Below are 19,844 nucleotides of genomic sequence, written 5' to 3'. Positions count from 1 at the left end.
ATGGTGCTTGACTTGACAATTATGTTAAACACTTGCTTTTTCATTTGTCATTTCTAAAGCACCGTTGGGCGACACTCTCATTCTCATGAACGACCCTCATGCCAATTTGGCGAATCTTGAATTTAACAATTTTCTTTAAGTTTTACTTGCCCCAGTTCCACATGACTCGGGCTTCAAATAATCTCAAACTGTTCTTATTTCCCTTAAATGCTTTGATCACCTCTCCAGGGTTTTATGATTAACTTTAAAGACCAGGCCCAAACTGTGTGCACATGTCATGTCACTAGAATTGGCATTGAATAAAAATGATAAAAGTACTAAACAAAAAGATGACTGGAAACAATAAAAGGCCGGCTTTTGTATTAGACTACCGGCGAAATGGTTTGAATAATAAAACAAACAAAACAACCAGAATAAAATCCTAACACAGCCTTGACAAAACTTAAACAAATTGATATGACAAACTGGAAAGATAAGAAGGTTTGACACAAGACAATATTCGGATTACAACCCTAAGAATAATCCGGACAACAGAAATGACAACAAAATAATACACCACCAGCTTCTCTTTTGCTAACCAAGGAACGGAGCGTCCTCTCATTTTATCAAAATTGGCATCTTTAGCCACTGAGCTTTGCAGTATTTTCCAGACCATTTCCAACTTCGATATCATTATCATCAGTTAGCGGCTTTCCGAGATGACTCTAAAATCCCATGTTACCGGCATCCTCCCCATAAAGTGTGCATCATGATGTGCAGGTAAAGGATTCTGCGCGATATTCTGGGTGTCATTACCTTGGATCACAATCAGATTTTCCTGGATCATCCTTTCTATTTCTTTTTTCAAATCCCGACAACTTTCAACATTGTGCCCCTGGGCATTGGAATGGTATTCACACCTTTTAGAAGGGTCAAAGCTTTTTGCACGTGTGTCCAGATGATTTGGAGGAATAGATGCAATCATGTCGTGATGCTTTAACCTCTCAAATAAGCTTTCATAGGACTCTCCTATTGGTGTAAAATTATCTTTCAACCTTCGTTCTCCTTTATACTTCTGGCTTGGATGTGGGTTATAGGGCACCTGAAAGTTATGTGGAGGCTTCTGGAGATTTTGTGACGCTCGTGCTCGCCTTCTGGGGCGTTTTGATGGTCGGGCAACATACTAAGGTGGAACAATAGAGTGTTGTGGGTTCTGAGGGGGGTAATATTGCTCAGGGGATTCATAGATAACTTTAGGAGGCTGCTCATACCTTCGAGATGTTCTCCTAGGACCTCTTCTTGACCCTGATGTCATCATGATTTCTTCAATCTTCTCATTTGTGTCGCAAAAATTATCAGACTCAACCCGGACAGCGTGAGTTGCAGCTTTAAAAACTGCTTGACTCATAATTTTTCCTGTCTTAAGACCATTCTCTATTATTTCTCCCATTTTGATTGCTTCCGAGAAGGATTTGCCAACTGCGGACATCATGTTCTGAAAGTAATCTGGCTCTTGCGCTTGAAGGAAGACAGTTATTAGCTCATGGTCATCCATGGGTGGCTTAACTCGAGCTGCTTGCTCTCTCCATTTAATGGCATATTCCCTGAAACTTTCACTTGGTTTCTTTTTCAGGTTTGAAAGGGAAATACGGTCTGGGGCAATGTCGACGCTGTATTGGAACTGTTTGACAAATGCTTGTGCCATGTCGTCCCAGACATACCAGCGAGACGTGTCTTGATCCATAAACCATTCGGAAGCTACTCCCGTAAGGCTTTCCACAAAATAAGCCATCAACAATTCTTCATTTCTTCCCGCACCTCTCAGTTGATTGCAATACCTTTTCAGGTGGGCAATGGGATCTCCATGTCCATCGTACTTTTCAAATTTGGGAGTCTTGAAACCAGGCGGCAAGTGGACATCGGGGAACATACATAGATCTTTGAAGGCAACACTCTTTTGACCAGACAACCCTTGCCTGTTTTTCAACCATTGTTCTAAGTTTCACTCTTTGGGTCATTTCTTCTTGTACCATCTTTCGGGCAGGCTCTTCAATCTTTGCAGGAAGATCAAACGAGTACGGGTGGTACTTAGGAGAGTGGTACTGCTCTTGCAAATTGTGACTCATGACGAGGCTGTCCTTGCCCACTGGCCCATGCTTGACACACTCCGGTCATTTGTTGTTTCAGCATTCTATTTTTCCGGCACATTAGACTCTTGTTGAACCCTCTGAACAAACCGATCAACTCAACTTTCTTCACAATTCAAAACAAAACATGTTAGAATGGACTCAGTCGGTTCTTATTACTAGCAACATCTTTTTCCCTTTTTTTTCATTTCTTTTTCATTTTTTGTTGTGGTCGAATCTTATGGAGATTGCCTACGTATCATGACCCCGCATGAATCAGACCTTGCGTAGTTCGGACCAATAAAAGATAAACAATACTAATCATTTTTTCAATTTTCATATTAAAATAAATTGGGTTTCAAAGGTATGAAGAAGACCTACAAACTCGAATATCAAACAACCCACATATTTTAATCAAAAGATTTACAAACTCCAAAAACAAATGGCCAACTTCCTTTCTCCGTTTGACAAATGCAACCGAACGGTTATTTTTTGCAAATGTGTCCCCTTCCAAATTTTGAGGCCGGAGAGGATTATTTTACGACACTTTACAAACTTGTTCATTTTTTTACGAAAATAGCCTTTCGACAATTGAAAGATACTCTAGGGCTATTTCGGCAAGAACGGTTTAAGACGTGGTCAAAGATGGCTCGGCTTATTTTGACCAAAAATCCAAACGGTATTCACCTAACCGTTGACTCTTTTTTTTTCTTCAAATTACAATAAAAACCGGGTGTTGCAAACACGGGCAGCGCCTCAGAGACGAAGATTTTTTAAGGCTATGTGGGTCAACTGGACCAAATTTTAAAAAAATGACCCAAAGGTAGCTGTTTATGCAAAGTCAGCCTTCCGGCGTCCCTTTCGGGAACATTCGGCTATGTCTTGATAAAACAGCGTCACCCGACTTCTTTATGACAAAATTAAAATTTTGACATATTTTTTGGCTTTTTTTTAGCAAAAAGTGGAGGCTGGACACTGCCCGACTTATTTACGACAAGATTAAAATTTTGACACGTTTTTTTTATTATTTATTTATTGGTTTTTGGCTTATTTTAGCACCATTCTAGTAGACGAGACTGAAGTAGCAAGTGTGCTGAAGTTTTTGTTTGTAATTGCTGAACTTAAGCATAGTAGCTAAAGTTTTGTTCTCTATTTGCTGAAGTTTTTGTTTTTATAACTGGCAAACTTCAACTCTAGAGCTGAACTTTTTATTTTGTAACTGGCAAACTTCAGCTTTGTTTTTGTAACTGGTGAACTTCAGCTCTAGAGCTGAAATTTTTGTTTTGTAACTGTCAAACTTCAACTCTAGAGCTGAAGTTTTTGTTTGTAACTGGCGAACTTCAGCTCTAGAGCTAAAGTTTTTGTTTGTAACTCGCGAGCTTCCGCTTTCTTAGAGTTGAATTTTTAACTGACTTTCCAAATGAAAATTAGAGAAGAACAACAAGATTCTTAACTGTACAAGAATGAAATAGGAAAACATCTGCACTTAATTCACCCATAAGCTCAAAAGGCATTTCATACAGTACAACGTAATAACTTAAACATGAAATCTTTTTTTCTTTTTTTTTCTTGAGAAGGATGATTAGGATCAGTTTTCTTCTTTTCCATGTTGTTCAAGAGTAAATTTCTTGCTTCATAACAGCGTGCACAACAGACTAGTAAAAAAACCAAACCAATGAAACACATGATAAATCGAGCCATTATATTGTTACATCAATGATAAGACAAGAGAGGTTGCTTCCCATCAACTTCCAACCAAGAGGTTGTGAGTTCGAGTCACCCCAAGAGCAAGGTGGAGAGTTTTTGGAGGGAAGGATGCCGAGGGTCTATTTGGAAACAACTTCTCTACCTCAGGGTAGGGGTAAGGTCTGCGTACACACTACCCTCCCCACACCCCAGTAGTGGGATTATACTGGCTTGTTGGTGTTGTTGTAATGTTAAGTTCCGGAGAGATATGGAGATCACTGGGAGAAGGAGGAGGAGAAAGAGGACTGAAGTTGTTTAAAAAGTGGGTACAAGTTAAAACTTTTTAAAAAAATAGGTTGGTCGCCCCGTGCAATTTTTACAGCAAGACTTTAGTAGAAATAGTCCAAATTGTTTTTTTTTTTTGTGATTTTGATTTTTTTTATTGATTAATAGATGAAGGTCATAGGGAATTGAACCTATAACCTTACAAAGATTTTGAACCCCCTTGACCACTAAGCTATACTTTTGGGTTGTGTTAAGGGGATTCAAAACTTAATATATAGAGGTAAAAATCAGATTTTGCCTTATACATACAGTGTAATGTTTCGGTAGATGAACGTTCGGGTGAATCCCCTTCCGCCTCTCCCCCTCAAACAATGCTACTGTTTTTATGCCCTAGCGTGTAGTATTTTTTAATGAAATGCATCCAATTAATCAAAAAAAAAAAATTAAGTAATTGTTTAGTTAACTATATAGAGAATAAAGTGTTTGAAATTGTACCTAATGATTCGATTGTTGATTGTTTCCAAATCGTGACAAGTCGTGGAGTGCAATTGAAATAATAATAGTTATATTCTTATATTATGTTTGTCTGATTCATTACTTTTTCAATTAAATTAATTAACGATACTCACTCTCTAGTGTGCTTGTTTTTGTATATTAGCTCTAAGTCAGGAGTCAGAACCTATCTTAAAATTTAGAACATAATTTCTTTTTCACTCTTTCTCGATCATTCAAGCCGAAGACAGTGAAGTTGGTGTAGCCCGTCGGGGACTCGCCAGAATTTCGCCGGAGATGTGATTGAAACAGAGATTGAGCTGAGAGAGGTTCGAGATGTTTCCTGTGCGCCGCCGGAGAACAAATTTGCCGGTGATTTGTCCACATTTCTCACACACAACTTCATTTCTTTCAGTCCCATTTCTTAATTAAGTTTTAACTCAGTCAATTATCAAGTTTCAATAAATAAAGTCTCAACCGGTAATTTAGACTTTGAAATTTGAATTCAAGGTTCAACTTTCAATATCAACTGACTTAATTTTTGACCATTTGGTACATTTATTCCATTATCTTAGCGAAATTATTTACTGAAGGAAAAATACTATTCACTCTGTCTTCATTTATGTGAATGTTTGACTGAGTTTAAGAAATAAAGGAAAACTTTTTAAATTTTTGGTCTAAATTAAATCATAAAATTGCAGCTAGAAATCATTTCATGAAGGGCAAAAAAGAAAATTTAAATTTGAATTGTTACCAAAATAGAAAATTATTATTCTCTTAGGGACCGACTAAAAAGTAAAGAATATCACGTAAATTGGGATAGAGGGAATAGGTAATTTTAATCCTCTGAGTTATTGCGTTATTTATTTTTAGTGCGTGTTATTCATTGTAGCAATATTTAACCATAAATTAAATTGGTACTTTTACACCTGGACAATGACAAAGTTGCTAATGAAATGTGGGAGGCAGGTGGGGAAAAGCAGTGCGAGGATAAAAACATAAATGAATCCATCATCGGTTGTTTTAAAAACAAGCAGAGCTATCAAACCACAAAGACAATCTCTCCCAATAATCCAAAAATCAATTTCTCCAAATATCCTATTTGACCAAACGTTTGTTAGCTTGGGCGTTTAGCCATCAGAGGTGAATCCAGAATTTAAAGTTTATGGGTTCCAGTCGTAATCTCAAATTAATATACAATAATAACTGGGTTCATAGTTAGATATTTAATGAATTTTTTAATAGAAATACAAGATCTACGCAAAAGTTATTGGGTTTCTAGGAACTCAGTAAAGTAGTAACTATACTCTAAATCCGCCACGATTAACCATGAGGGTATAGCGCATAGAAGACATGGGCATACCTAGTTTGGTTCTTTCCTTTTTTTTCCACGTTATTTTGTTTTTTCTTGTTGCATTTTGTGTTACTTTGGTTTCCAGACTCCACGTTAGTCGTTAGTGAGCACTGATGTTAAGCGGAATTCTACTTTTCTATTTTGTATTTGTTTGTAGTAGAATTATTTGTGGAAACTCTTAATACAAATGTTACAAATTAAAGTCACCCTTGAACAACCGTACATATATAGCAAATCACAATTGAGCCTAATTATACATTACCAGACTACGTAAAGTTCCCAAATTAAAGGAAAACAATAATAATCAGAGAGTGGCAAACTGCAGATCATCCTCTTCTCCAGATGCGTAGAGCCTGTTGATGGTTGGAACAAGCTTCAGAGCCACTCTTTTCCTAGTAGCCAGTCCAAAAATCTCTGACAAGTCGACATCTTGAGCTGCTATTCCAGGAGGCAATTTCCAATCAAAATGATACAACAAGCGAGCCAATGAGAGCTCTATAGTTGCTAGTCCAAGAGCGTAACCTGGACAACCTCTTCTACCTCCGCCAAATGGTAGGAACCTGAAATCTTGTCCCCTGAAATCGATATCCTTGTCCATAAACCGTTCAGGATTGTACTCTAAAGGACTCGTCTAAGATTCTTGATCCCTTCCAATGGCATAGGTGTTGATTAAGATCCTAGTTTTTGCAGGTATTTCGTAGTCATCGAGAGTGCATTTCTCCATGGATTCTCGAGGTACTAGAAGGGGGACGGGTGGATGCAGTCGCATGGTCTCCTTTATTACTGCTTTCATGTAATGTAGGTGTTGAAGATCAGATTCCTCCACCTTTCCCCTGTTGCCTGCAATTTTCCTTACTTCATTTTGTGCCTTTTCTAAAACACTTGGATGCCTAGCCAACTCTGTCATTGTCCATTCCAGTGTAGCTGATGTTGTATCTGTTCCAGCAACGAACATATCCTGTTAAGTCAATAATAACTGTGTTAGTAGCTGAAGAGTCTTGCGCTCCAATATGCTCTATGATATTCAACTTGTCTTTGTATATTGAGAGCACCAATTATTAACTAAAGCAAGTAGGTAGAGAAGCTTATAGTATTGGTCCAAAATATTTGGTACGTTCTGCTTTTCGAGATTCAAATTAAGTGAACAAAATTAACCAACATTCAAAAATATATTTCTTGACCATTTTGATGTGAGGCTAATTGCATTTTATGTGAAGTTTCTCAAATATCAAGTTTTAATTGAAAGTTAGGAATTACTTTAGTTCGATTTATTTTCTAAATTTTAATAAAATTGATCTTCTATATACAAATGAATTTACTTTATATATATTACTCCTTCCGTTCCAATTATGTGAGCATGTTTGACTGAGCACAGAGTTTAACAAAAAATGAAAACTTTGTAATTTGTGGTCCTAAACAAGTCAAAAAGGGGTCAGAGTATTTGTGATAGTTATAAAAGCTTCTCATTAAGGGTAGAATTGTAAGTTTAAACTAAATTGTTACCAAATTTAGATTGGGGTCATTCTTTTTTGAACGGACCAAAAAAGAAATAGGTATACATAAACTGGAATAAAGGGAGTAACAATGTAGAAAACTTTTATGTTATTTGTATATTTTAATCGATAATAATAGAATATTATATCATATTGCATGTTACCAAAATCAGGATTATTATAGACAGTCTATTGCAGCCAATTTTAACCTAAACTTTGAGTGGAAAAGTTAAACTAAAAAGAGAACCTTCACGCCAAACTTATGTGATGAAAAGATTTCAAGGTTAAACTTATTAATTTTAATCGCGAATTCAAATATAAAATATAATGTTTTTTCAAATTTTTTTTAAGTATTTAAAAACAACATAAAGTAATACACCCTCGGTCCACCTTAATTGAATTTTTAACCTTTTTTCGTGGTCCATAATATTTAACTTTTCAAATATAAAAAAGAAATTAACTTTATTTTTCTAAAGTTGTCCTTGAAATAAAGAGGGCAGGAGTATTTGTTATATTTTCAATGAACAAATTAAGGTTAATATTGTCAATTTCATTGTTAATTAATTCTTCTTTATGGTAAAAACAGCCACAAAATCAATTACACCTAAAGGAGTATAAGTTAATAACAATTAAAAATATAAAATATTTAAAAGATATGTTAAAAAATAGCGATAAAAATAAATTGGGAAAAAAGAGAGTAGTGTAATAAATACCAAAACAAGAGCTTTAAGGTTGTCGTCAGTGATAGGGACTTCAAGATCATCTCTTTTCTGGACTCTCAGCAATACATCAACAAAGTCTTCCTTCCCCAAATCACCGCAATATTCATTTCTCCTTTTCACATGCTCTTCTATAATCTCCTCACAAACCCTTCTCAAATCCTTCAAATTTCTCATCAATCTCCTCTTCATCCCACTCACTGAGTTAATCCATTCCCAATTTGGGAAAAAATCCCCTACGCAAAACCCTGCTAACAGTGCCTGCGTCTCCGTCAACACACTCACCAAATCCTTCTCCTTCTTCTCTTTCAATCCGTCCATAAATCTCTTCCCAAATGCTACCCTGCACAAAATATCATTCGCAACAGTAAAGAAAATCGAACTCATGTCGAGTTCACAGTCAGAGTGAGTCGAGATAACTCGTAACATGCGGTTTATTTCTTCATCTCTTATGTAGTGGAACGAGTTAACTCGTTTTGAACTGAGCAGTTCGGTGACGCAGATTTTTCTAGCTTGACGCCAGTACGGACCGTAACGGGAAAAGGTGACGTCCGAGCAACCGAAGGAGAGGTATTGAGCAGCAATGAGCTGTGGGCGGCTGGAGAAGATGTGGTCGTGGGTTTTGAGGATGAGTTCGGCGAGTTGAGGAGAGGAGATGATTATAGTGGGGATTTGGCCGAGTTGAAGGTAGATGATCGGGCCGAGTTTTTGAGAGAGTTGGGTGAAGGTGTGGTGGGGCATGTCGGTGAGGAGATGGAGGTGACCGATTACGGGGAGCGCCGGTGGAGACGGTGGTGTACTTGTTGGTCGACGACGACGTAGGATTTTGTGAAAGAGAAAGGTGGCAAGGGCAATAGAAGAAAGTGTGATGATAAGAACTTGCAGTAGTGTTGGATCTTCCATTTTTGTTCTTCTTCCTATTTGGATTGTTAGTGATGGTGTTGATTCATAAGAATAGCTTAGTTGAAAGTGGTGTTTTCTGATACGAGGAAGACTTTAATTTGACGAGAGCGATGTGGGACTTATGGGATTTTGTACATAATAAATATATTGGGGGTTGTTGGGCAGTAAAGCTGAGCTTATAACTTGGACTTTTGTCTTGTCCTAACTCCACATCCAGGCAGCTGCGTAAATCAAGATGAGATACGAGAGTGATAACATCACCAGCGGATGGATTCTTCTCCGTTGGTGAAGTAAGTGGATCCTTGTTTGATCGCCCTAACTCTAGTCCTAAAAAGAATAAGCAGTCGCTGTAAATATAATCCGGTCTAAAAGTCAGGAGTCGAATCTCACAGACAACTAAGGTTTTGATGTAATTGTTAAGTATCACTAAGAATACAAGCTCGAACATTTCTTAATTTATAAATATCAAGATTCTCTTTTCTTATTAATTAACTAGCAAATTAAAACAGTAAATTAACAACTAAAGATACTAAGGTTTTGGATAAAAAGATTAAGGAGGTCTAGAGTTTATGATTTCCCCAATTGTCGGAATCATTCCCGCTACGTCTTCTATAATTTCGTCTAAGTATTCTCTACCGATCGTGAGTACTTCTGATGTCGTTCTCTCGAGCAACTACTACAATTTATTAGACATATTCTCTCGAACTACGCTAGCTGGAACTAATTCACCGCTCACTGTGATCACACCAAGGTTTAGTTATCTCTAATCATGCCTTAAACCTTCCATATTGATCTCTCACGTACGTTAGGAGTGATGTTGTTCAACAACTACTTACATATATACCCTCTCTCTCAAGCAATACACACTAAATAGGCACAATCAATTGATGGTCATTCAATCAATAGCAGTAAATACGCAGTTGAACAAGTGGAAAAATCTAATGGTTCAATTATATAAAAATAGAATGAGAATTTATCTTATAAAAGGTTCCATCAAAACCCTAGATAACAAATTAGCTATTCATAATAGTATGCAAAACTACAATACTAGAATTCATAACCAATAATGAAAATAGGAAGAAGGAAGTGAAAAACTCGTAGAAGAATTCTCCTCCTTGTTCCTAGCGTGTTTTTGCCTCCTTGAGTCGAATCCTCTCTCTAAAAACGTCCACCGTCTCTAAAAAATAACTTTAACAGGTATTTATAAGGTAGGGTTAACATGTCCACGTTCAAAAATAATGAGGAAATAAAATTGGCTAGGGTAGCATCGTCGGCGTGAGGCACAGTGAGAGGCGCCAACATTTCTGCGCAAGGCACTATCAGGGGTGCCAATGTTTCTGCGCAAGGCACTGTTAGGGGCGCCAATGACAGTGCCCTGGACAAGGCCTTGCACTGTCTATAGCCATGACTTTTCATTGCCTTGCACATCTTCTTTTATCGCTCCATTTTGTAGCTCTGAGGTACCATTTTGTGCAAACTTTTCTCCAATTCATGTCCAAGCATTCCTACACGTGAAATAAGCTCTATTAAGTTTAATTATCGCACAAATTAGCATCCAAACAACAAGCAAGTAGAGTAAATAGCGTCAAAATATATGGAATTATAGTACGACATCATTCTTGCTCAAAGTCGGCCACTATTCCGTTGAATTTTTCCCAGCTTCCGGCGTTTTGGTTCCCAGATTCCGGCCCTCCCCGACATGCCATCTACCACTAGTATCTTGATAATATATGTATTGTTGAAGGAATAAAATATTTGTTTACGTGGTTAAGTATAACAAAGAAAGATTAGTTATATTTTTTTAAATGAAATAATTCTTAATTTTTCAAGGAAACAAATTAATTTATAAATATAATTAAGAACGGCACTATATATATCGTAACAGTGAGGCTTTTTTTTTTTTAGATTCAGTTGTTTTTTCAGTTTTATCAGTGTTTTATGATACTTGTACTTATTTGGCAAGATTTTCATTGGACGAAAATGTTAAATTAAAGTTTCTTACTGCCCAAAAACAATACTCACATAATAAGGATTACCTCATTAATTAGAAACGATAAATAGGAAAAGTTTTATATTTTAAAATAAAGTATTATGTGCTTCGGCTTTTTTACCATAAGAGATTATATTAGTATTTTTGGAATAACTAGTATCTCGACACACTCGTTGCACATGTATCTCATATGTCAATGAACATAAACTTTATAAAAATCACATAAAATCACTAAAGAATTTTTTGGGTTATAAAATAAAAGTCAAAGGGAAAAATTCAAGTTCCTAACAAATGATGAATTTAAATCTTATTTGGCGAACAAATAAACCATACCCAAAAGAAATCCTCAAAAATAGAAGCAATGAAGTCAATACATCATGATCATGTGTTATATCGTACTTATCTCGCCTTGTGTACGAATTTTTTTCATCTTATCCTCCATGTGTATGTTTACTCGTCTAATGTCGACAAATTAAAGTTGAAGGTATTTGTTTTTCGTACATGTTCGACAATACCAAAAAAAAAAAAAAAAAAAGTACCACCCTTCTTGTCTCCCTTAATTTTACAAAATGAACGGATAAAAGAAACAAAATGAGTACATACTTAAAACATAGAATGAGATTGAAGGAATATATATGCGAGGAACAAATAAAACATATCATATTAACCAAGCTATGCATAGTACAAATAGTATTAATATTCATATTTCCTTTGTAATGGAGAATGCGATCAATGTGAGTACCGATCAACGGGTGGAAACCAAAAAAAAAAGAGGATGTCATGCGATCACTGTAAGAGCTCTGAAAATAGTTTTACCACACAAAAGTTCATGTTCTTGCAAATTCAGGTGTTGATCTGATACCATTAGAGAATGTTCCAGCAAACTAGAAACGTAGGTATTCATTTTTCTAATCTTTTATGATACTCATTTAATTGCCCTGGAGACTGTACCAGTTATCAAAGCCATTGATTTTTCAATACCTTAATAAGACGATGATTATTCGTATATAGACGTCACAACACACAACAATCACCTCCATTCACCGTCTTGACTAGAGAAATGATGTCAACTGCTACCATAGCTAACTAAAGAGAAAATTTAACTTTATATTGTGGCGAAGTCATCTGAAAATTAACTAGAAATTTCATAAGGTATGTTTGAAAGAGCGAAGTGAAAACTATGGTAATATTATTAAAGTTGTAATTTTGAGCGATAGGTACAGATGTACGAATTTTAAGAGTTTTTACTTTGAAAAATGTGAAGTTTTTAACTAAATACATGTATTGAAAGAATGAAGTGAAAACTATAGTAATAGTATATAGTAGTAATTTTGAGCGATACGGTACATATGTATAAGAATTTTAAGCGTTTTTACTTTGAAAAATGTGAAGTTTGTGATGGTTTTTCTATTTGTGAATTTGCAGGATTTCGGCGTGATTCAAAAGCTTTACACGGTGGCAACAAGTGAAGTAGAAAGGATCGAGAAGTATGTGCATTTGTGAGTGCAGCCGTCCTAATTACAAGCCCAGCTCCATTGTTTTGGCTGAAGATCAAAGATTTTCTCTTTTTTTTTTTTTTTGTCTTATACTATTTTACATTTTAATATTATTAATTTAGTTTTAAGAGAACTAAGTAGATTTTGATTTGGTATTCCATACTCGATCTTGTCTGATATTTGAGGAAAGAAATGGAGTTCTTCGAGGTTACACAGGGAAGTAATGGCGTTTGGTTCGTTGAGGAAGAAGAAGACCTATTTAGCTTTTTACCTTGTTCACGCGCTCAAAATAGGTGAGAGCTACATTTTGTGCCAAGTCAGCTTCTTGTGTTTAATAGGCATTGTTTGAATAGAGGTGAAGTGCTCAATAGGTCATCTACTTTGTTTAGGTGTCTATATGAAATTTCAGGACAAGTCCAAGGGGAAAATTTTATTTTGTGTCTTATACAACTAACATTAGTTGTATGAGATAACTTTTTTGTGTCACAATTTTGTGGACCCAGAAGTGTAAGATTGAGGTCCACAAATTTGTGAGACAAAAAAGAGTCTCATACAACTAGTGTCAGTTGTATGAGACACAAAATAAAACTTCTCGTTCGGTACAAAAATGTCATAAAAGTTGTTCTTGTATGAAGGACAAAATGGTTGTTTAACTTTTGATGGCTATATCATATACTATGATATGATGATGTAATATTTTATTTTAATTTGTATTGTAATAGACAAATTTTCAAACAAAATAGAAGATAGGAGACTTACAAAATTTTCTGGGACATTTACAAAATGAGGAAAACTTATAGAAATTTTACGAAAGAATTAACAATTAAAAATATTTTCTCTTCTTGCCTTGATAATCTTTTTGCAAGGTTTACTCAGCTTTGTTTCATAGTATATAATTAGATCCTTTATCTAAATTGCCCATATGTAGAAAATGCTATTCAAGGTTTGCAGGAACCATTTTGTGCCTTAATTTTAACTTAACTCTAAGTAGTTTCTGTTATTATCATTTCATGCTTTTTGGTGTCGGAAATTAAAAATTACCGGAAAAGATGGATCCAAGAAGTTGATATATCAGAGTTCCTACGAGTTATTTTCCTTCTATTTATTTTTATTTCTTGCCTATGACTTATTTGTCTCAAAATATATCAATAACAATACTCACGAGAAATAATATTTATGTATATCTATAGGTTTCATCAAGTTCATCCCCAGCCGTCATTTATCACCGTTTTCATCAAGTTCTTCCCCTATGTTTTGGTTGTGATTTTGTTTTTGTTTTTTTGAGTTCTTTCTCTTAAATTTTGCATGTCAGTTTGAGAAAAGATTCAAACACAATTTGTGAGCACGTGATTTTTGTTTACACGACAATTACTCCAAAAGAAATCAAAAAATAAAAACAAATGGTTTTGTTGTACAATTTTTGGAGTTTATGTGGCACTTTTGGCAGTTAGTTGTAGTTTGGTTTGTGATTGTTTAGTTTTGTCGAACAAAATACAAAATATATGTCGCATGTGAGTTTAGGATGTCATTCTACTATTAGGAATTGATCAAACTATAATTTGGTTTTAAAAGGAAAAATCACAAAAATATGCATCTTTTATTCTATTTTGTTGTCATTAAGTGATTTTATTTTAATTAGATGTTTAATGTGAGTGATAATTGTTGTTTGAGTATTAATTAATATTTGCATGGTTTTATTTTGATTGTACAATTTAGTTAGGAATTTTATTTAAATAAAAAATTAGAAGAAGGAAAAAGAAATGAGTTTAAATCGGATTTGGGCCATTAAATTGGACCCAAAATCAGGCTCAAAAACATTGCTTTGCCCGGTCCAGATTAGTTGGCCTCAGGGGCATCCAAACGACGTCGTTTTAATCATTCTTGATCTGGGCCGTTGATCTCAGAATGATCAACGGCCAAGATCACATCTCCATACCCACGTTTAAACCCGACCCGTTCAACCCCGGACCAACCCAACCCCCTTTTAGTTGGAACGACACCGTTCCTCATTAGTTGAAAGATCCTGGCCCTCAATCTCACTTCATCCAACGGCCAGGATCTAACCACCCACTACGTATATAAACCCCAAACCTTACCCCACGCCCCCATCCGAACACCCCCTTTCATCGTCCCAAACCCAAACCCCAACCCAAACCTCCCAAACCCTAGCCGCCCATGTGCACTCTCATCGTAAACCCAGCGGCAACAACGCCGGTGACCACCAAAGTAACACCCCTGATGCACCTCACCACCCTGAACATGGATCTGTTATCCCATTGCTTCGAATCATCCCCCATCATCTCGAATATTCGTTTGAAGGTTCGAGCAAAACCCCGATCTACACCAACCCACCTCAGATTCACACCAGCCATTACCCTAGCCTCACTCGTGACTAAACCAAGCTTGGTTTGGTCCGAATCTACCCACAAGTCCCAAAACCTCAAATCTGACTGTTCGAACCCTAGAACACAAGAACTGTGGGAATCCGATCAGTTTAAACGAAGGGTTGGGGTCTAATAGACCATAATCGAAGTGTTCTCGTCTGAGAACACCTTGATTAAAGTCTGTTCGACCCCAAAATGGGCAAATCCGGTCAAAGCTGGGGTCGTCTGTTGTTAAGCTTTCAGAGTGAGTTCCTTTTTTCTTTTCTATTGTTGTTTAAACGTTTGTTTTAGTTTGTCAGCATGTTTAATTAATTTGTTTGATATTCCTGACATGTTCTTTCATTCCCCTCCGTCTTCATGAGACCCTTTTATTTGGTCGAGTTTTTCTCTATTTTTACTGATTGGGTGTATGTGTGTAAACTATACAATCGATTGAAAATGAATTTGGTCGATTAATTAGTTTCGGGTTTAACTGTGTTTTGTCAGTGCAATTTGAACCCCCTGTTAATATTGTTCGGCTTGGATTCATTTGCTATTGATTGTGCGTATTGTAATTCACATAGTCGATTCGATATACGTCGTCGATTAGCTTTAGTTTGGAATGATAGTAATCTGACCCATGCTGTTTAAATTCTTGCTAAGGCATTGTTTGAATTAGTTGAGAATTGATTACAATTATTTGTTAATCTGTTAGTTGAGTCAGAAATCATTTAAGGATTGTTTATAGCTGCGGTTTAACATAGATTTCAAAGTTTCAATTGACATTGAATTTTGTCCCCGTGTGGACAGCATGTGCATTGTCAGTTGTTAATAAATTAGGGTTAATTGGACAGCATGTGCTGTCAGGGTATATTCCTGCTGCCCATGCTTTGCTAATTGAACAAAAGATAGGTCACTTTAAACAACAAAAAAGGGGGCTGTCAGGGGAATCTGATGGGAAGGGCTTTTCTTTTAGTCTGTGAGTGGAAAAACAGGAGGAGAACATGGGGGGAGTTTGAATTGTTTAACAGGCTGGTGGATAGATTGATTCTAGGGTATAAAAGAGGAGGTTTCCACTAGTTTTAAGGGGGGACAGCGAGGAGTTCAGAGAAAAGAGAGAAAAGAGATCAGAAAAGATAGAGAAGGGAGAGTTCTGAAAGCAGACAGGAGGAGTTTTTTTGGGAGAAAAAGGACACACATTAAGAACTTAGGGGAGAGAAAAAGAAAATCCAGGGCTGCTTCATTGAAGCTGAAAATTCTGTTTTTCCTCACCCTTTTCTCTGTCGGAAATTAGCATTAACACTGCTATTTGTTCTGTCAAAACTTAGGTTCCTCCCTTTGAGTGTTTGAAAATCAGAAACTGTGTTCCATTATTGTGTCGGATTCACCTATTACCTGTTGATTAACATTGGAATTTCTTGGGTCTCAACTGAGCCTTTTTGAGTCTTTTACATGGATATTGGGTACTGTTTCATTGAGTTACTGCTGGTTTATTCTGACTGGGGGTGCTACTGCTGCTGTGTTTGTTGTTGTTGCTGCTATTCTTTGTTACTGTTGCTGACTTCTCTACCTTCTTCTTCTTCTTTGCGTTTCAACATCCAGGTACACACTAGAATTTCACATTGTTGTAACAGTGAAAACATGAAATGAAAGATGCGAAGAAGTTTAATCATTTGCTGCAGTAATTACAGCTTTTGTTAAATGTTGTTAGATTTGTGTAACTTGCTAGGTTGTAACTCAATAGCATAATGCAGTAGGTAGTTTTCATACTTAACTGAAGCTTAGTCTGTTTAAGTATTGTGATTTACAGTTGTTTGGTTGTACGAATGATATAATCATGCAATTTGTGGAATGCACGAGTAGTTGGCATATTGATAACTTGATTTCCTTTCAGCTATATGTTGTATGTATAGGGTAGAATGCTTTAACCTTGTTGAATACGATGTAGTTTTAATCTTATCAGTTTTAACTTTATCGGATCCCGTTAGGCAGTTTATAGGACCACGTTCGAATCCCATTAGTAGCATCTTCTAGTAGTTAATTCTATTAATCTAGTTAAATAAGTTCGCCTAAATTCAAACTCGAAGGATGTTTAGCGTGAGCTTAGCATGCTATTTACCTTGTATGCAATTTCTTTTATCAAATTAAAAGCATGTTCGCTCGTGGAATAAGGTACGAAAATTCCCCGCCTCATAAATAATTAATTCGATAGTTAAGAAAAGTCCGGAGTTGGCCAAGCATGTAATTTAATTAGCATGTATTTTCTTTCTTCCATTTTTAGAGACAAAGATAATAGAAAAATGTAGTCATGCTAAGATTATCCTTTTAAAAATAATTAGCCGAGCCTCGCCAAATAAAAAATGCAAAGTGCGGGGCCCTCAATAATTGGTCATAATAAATACTTAGAATTTGGGATGGACTGTTTAGTGAATGTCACTGCCTTCCCCAAATATAAATAACGCGTTAGACTCTTTAGGCGCGACTTAACTAAATTACATTCTTAAATTCGGGTGCGCATTTATGTGACCCAAATTCAAATCTCGACGGAGTCGGAATGTATTGACAACCACGGGTGCATTGATTGCGACGTGGTTCGAGATGCATTTTCACGACGTCGCAATTCTATAAAGAATAATAATAATAATAAAAGCGGTTTAAACTTAATAAAAGCACACCAGTTATAACATGTATTAAAAGCAGATATTTAGCCATTATAACAATTTAAGCGACCGTGCTAGAACCACAGGATTCGGGGGTGCCTAACACCTTCCCTCGGGTCAACAGAATTCCTTACTTAGAATTTCTGGTTCGCAGACTTCATTTGGAGAGTCTAAATTTCCTCGATTTGGGATTCAAGATAAACCGGTGACTTGGGACACCAAAAGCCAAACCTTTCCCAAGTGGCGACTCTGAATTAAATAAATAATCCCATTTCGAATATTGTCACTTAAATTGGAAAAACTCCCCCGCGCATTTACCCTTCGGGGCAGGCGCCCAAAAAGGAGGTGTGACAGCTCTGGCGACTCCTCTGGGGACTTGTCAACCCAGAACCTCTGGTTCAGGGTTCAAGAATTCGAGCTTAGAATAATTGTTATATTTGGCTTTATTATCTGATCTTTATTACATGTTTTGGCATAACGTGCTAAATGTTGTCTTTTACCGCTTTGATATTATCTGAACTGTATATAAATTGCGCCGAAACCTTTCTCTTCTTACCTCCAGGGAGAAGCTCGCTGGTCGAGACTCCCTATTCTGTTAGTGTCAATACCTGAAATAAGGAAGAGGTCGGACAAGTTACAAAGCCGGACGATCTCGCGGGTCCCCGGTACGTAGCCCCCTCCTCGACTCGAGTTGTCCGCTCGGGTACACAGTCTAGAACATATACCCAGGTTATAAACCTAGTATAACGAAACCTCATGCCGGATCCCTAGTAGGAACGCTTATTTGCATCATGTTGCATTTGACATAGGGGACTCAACACAGGGGTTGGGTCCGTCTAGGACAGACAACCTGAAATGAAAAAACCCTCCTGCTGCATCCCGTTTGTTTTGCGCATTTATTTGCTTCAGATCTGCATGCTGACCGGTTTCTAAAAAAAAAACTTAAAAAAAAAATGAAAACAAAGTTGGTCTTTTAGTTTGATTTATAAAAAAAAAACATATATAATAAAAATTCCTTTTAATCACTTTCAAAATCCAAAAAAATATACATATATTTATTTAAAAGCAAAAAAAGGAAAAATTCAAAATTAAAAAAATGTTGTTTCTTTTGTAGTATATCTTTTATAAATTCAAACTAATAGTCCAAATACTTTCTTAAAAGATTTTTCTTTAGTCTTCATCTCTTCTCAAAAAATAATAATAATAAAAAAAAACAAAATATAAAAATCCAGAAAAATATTTTTTCCTTTTCTTTAAAAGATTGTATTCAGAAGGGGTTTAGTTTATTTACTCTACGCCTGATCGGCCCGAACTACGCCGGTTTGATTCTCACAGGGTGCGAGATACGTAGGCAACCCTCATCGGGTCCAACCTCCCCTTCTCTTTTTTCAAAATTAGCCAAAATGTCAGAATTTTAATTTATGAGTCGGGTGATGCCGTCTTGTCGGGAATAGCCGAATGTTCTCGAAAGGGACGCCGGAAGGCTGACTTTGCACAAACGGCCATTAATGGTCATTTTCATTCTCCTGACCAAATTGCCCAACGGCCGTAAGATCCTCGTCCCCGAGACTCTGCGAGGCTGTGTTCCCCATGTTGGTTCGTTACTAAAAAAAGTCATAAATAAATCAAGTGATTGTTTGTCAAAAATAGCCAAATGTTCCCGAAAGGGACGACGAAAGGCTGATTTTGCATAAAACGGCCACTTTCGGTCGTCTTTTAGAGTTTTTGATCGGTTGACCCTCACAGCCTTAAAATCTTCATCCCCGAAGTGCTGAAAGGCCGTGTTCGAAAATCAGATCTTCTTTTTTAAAATATAGTCAAAATATTTTTGAGTCAAATCATTTTTGCTTAAAGTTACCTTAATAAATGTGCAGGATGAGCACAATGCAAAACAAACATTTTTCGATAATGACTAAAATCCCTGTCAAGTTACGGCTATGGTGGAATGATTTAGGTGCTGAAGGACAAGATGAGGTCAAGAAATATCTGAAAGGTCTCACGGGTTTATTGGAAATCCAGCCTCGGGGAGATATCATAAGAGCTTTGGTCACCTACTAGGACCCAGCGCACAATGTTTTCCACTTCTCCGATTTTGAACTCACCCCGACTCTGGAAGAAATAGCTGGGTACATCGGAAATGCTGAACTTTCATTAAGGCAAAAATACCTGGTTGCCCCAAGAGCTATCACGGTGCATCGGTTTCTAGACTCACTGAAGATACCCAGGACGGTCCATAACCCAGATTTGGCCGCCAGTTTTTGTAATCCATGCTTCATATACGACATGTATGGTCATATA

The 19,844-nt window shown here is 36.6% G+C and overlaps 1 pseudogene; it reads right to left on the bottom strand.

The window, feature by feature from the left end:
- Positions 1 to 6,054: 6,054 nt before the first annotated feature.
- Positions 6,055 to 9,432, bottom strand: LOC107826386 (tryptamine 5-hydroxylase-like; annotated as a pseudogene).
- Positions 9,433 to 19,844: the final 10,412 nt, after the last annotated feature.

Source organism: Nicotiana tabacum, chromosome 22 (genome assembly GCF_000715075.1).
Source record: "Nicotiana tabacum cultivar K326 chromosome 22, ASM71507v2, whole genome shotgun sequence".
In the NCBI taxonomy this organism is placed as follows: Eukaryota; Viridiplantae; Streptophyta; class Magnoliopsida; order Solanales; family Solanaceae; genus Nicotiana; species Nicotiana tabacum.
Note: the sequence above shows the minus strand (reverse complement) of the source record. Positions and strands in the feature narration are given on the sequence as shown.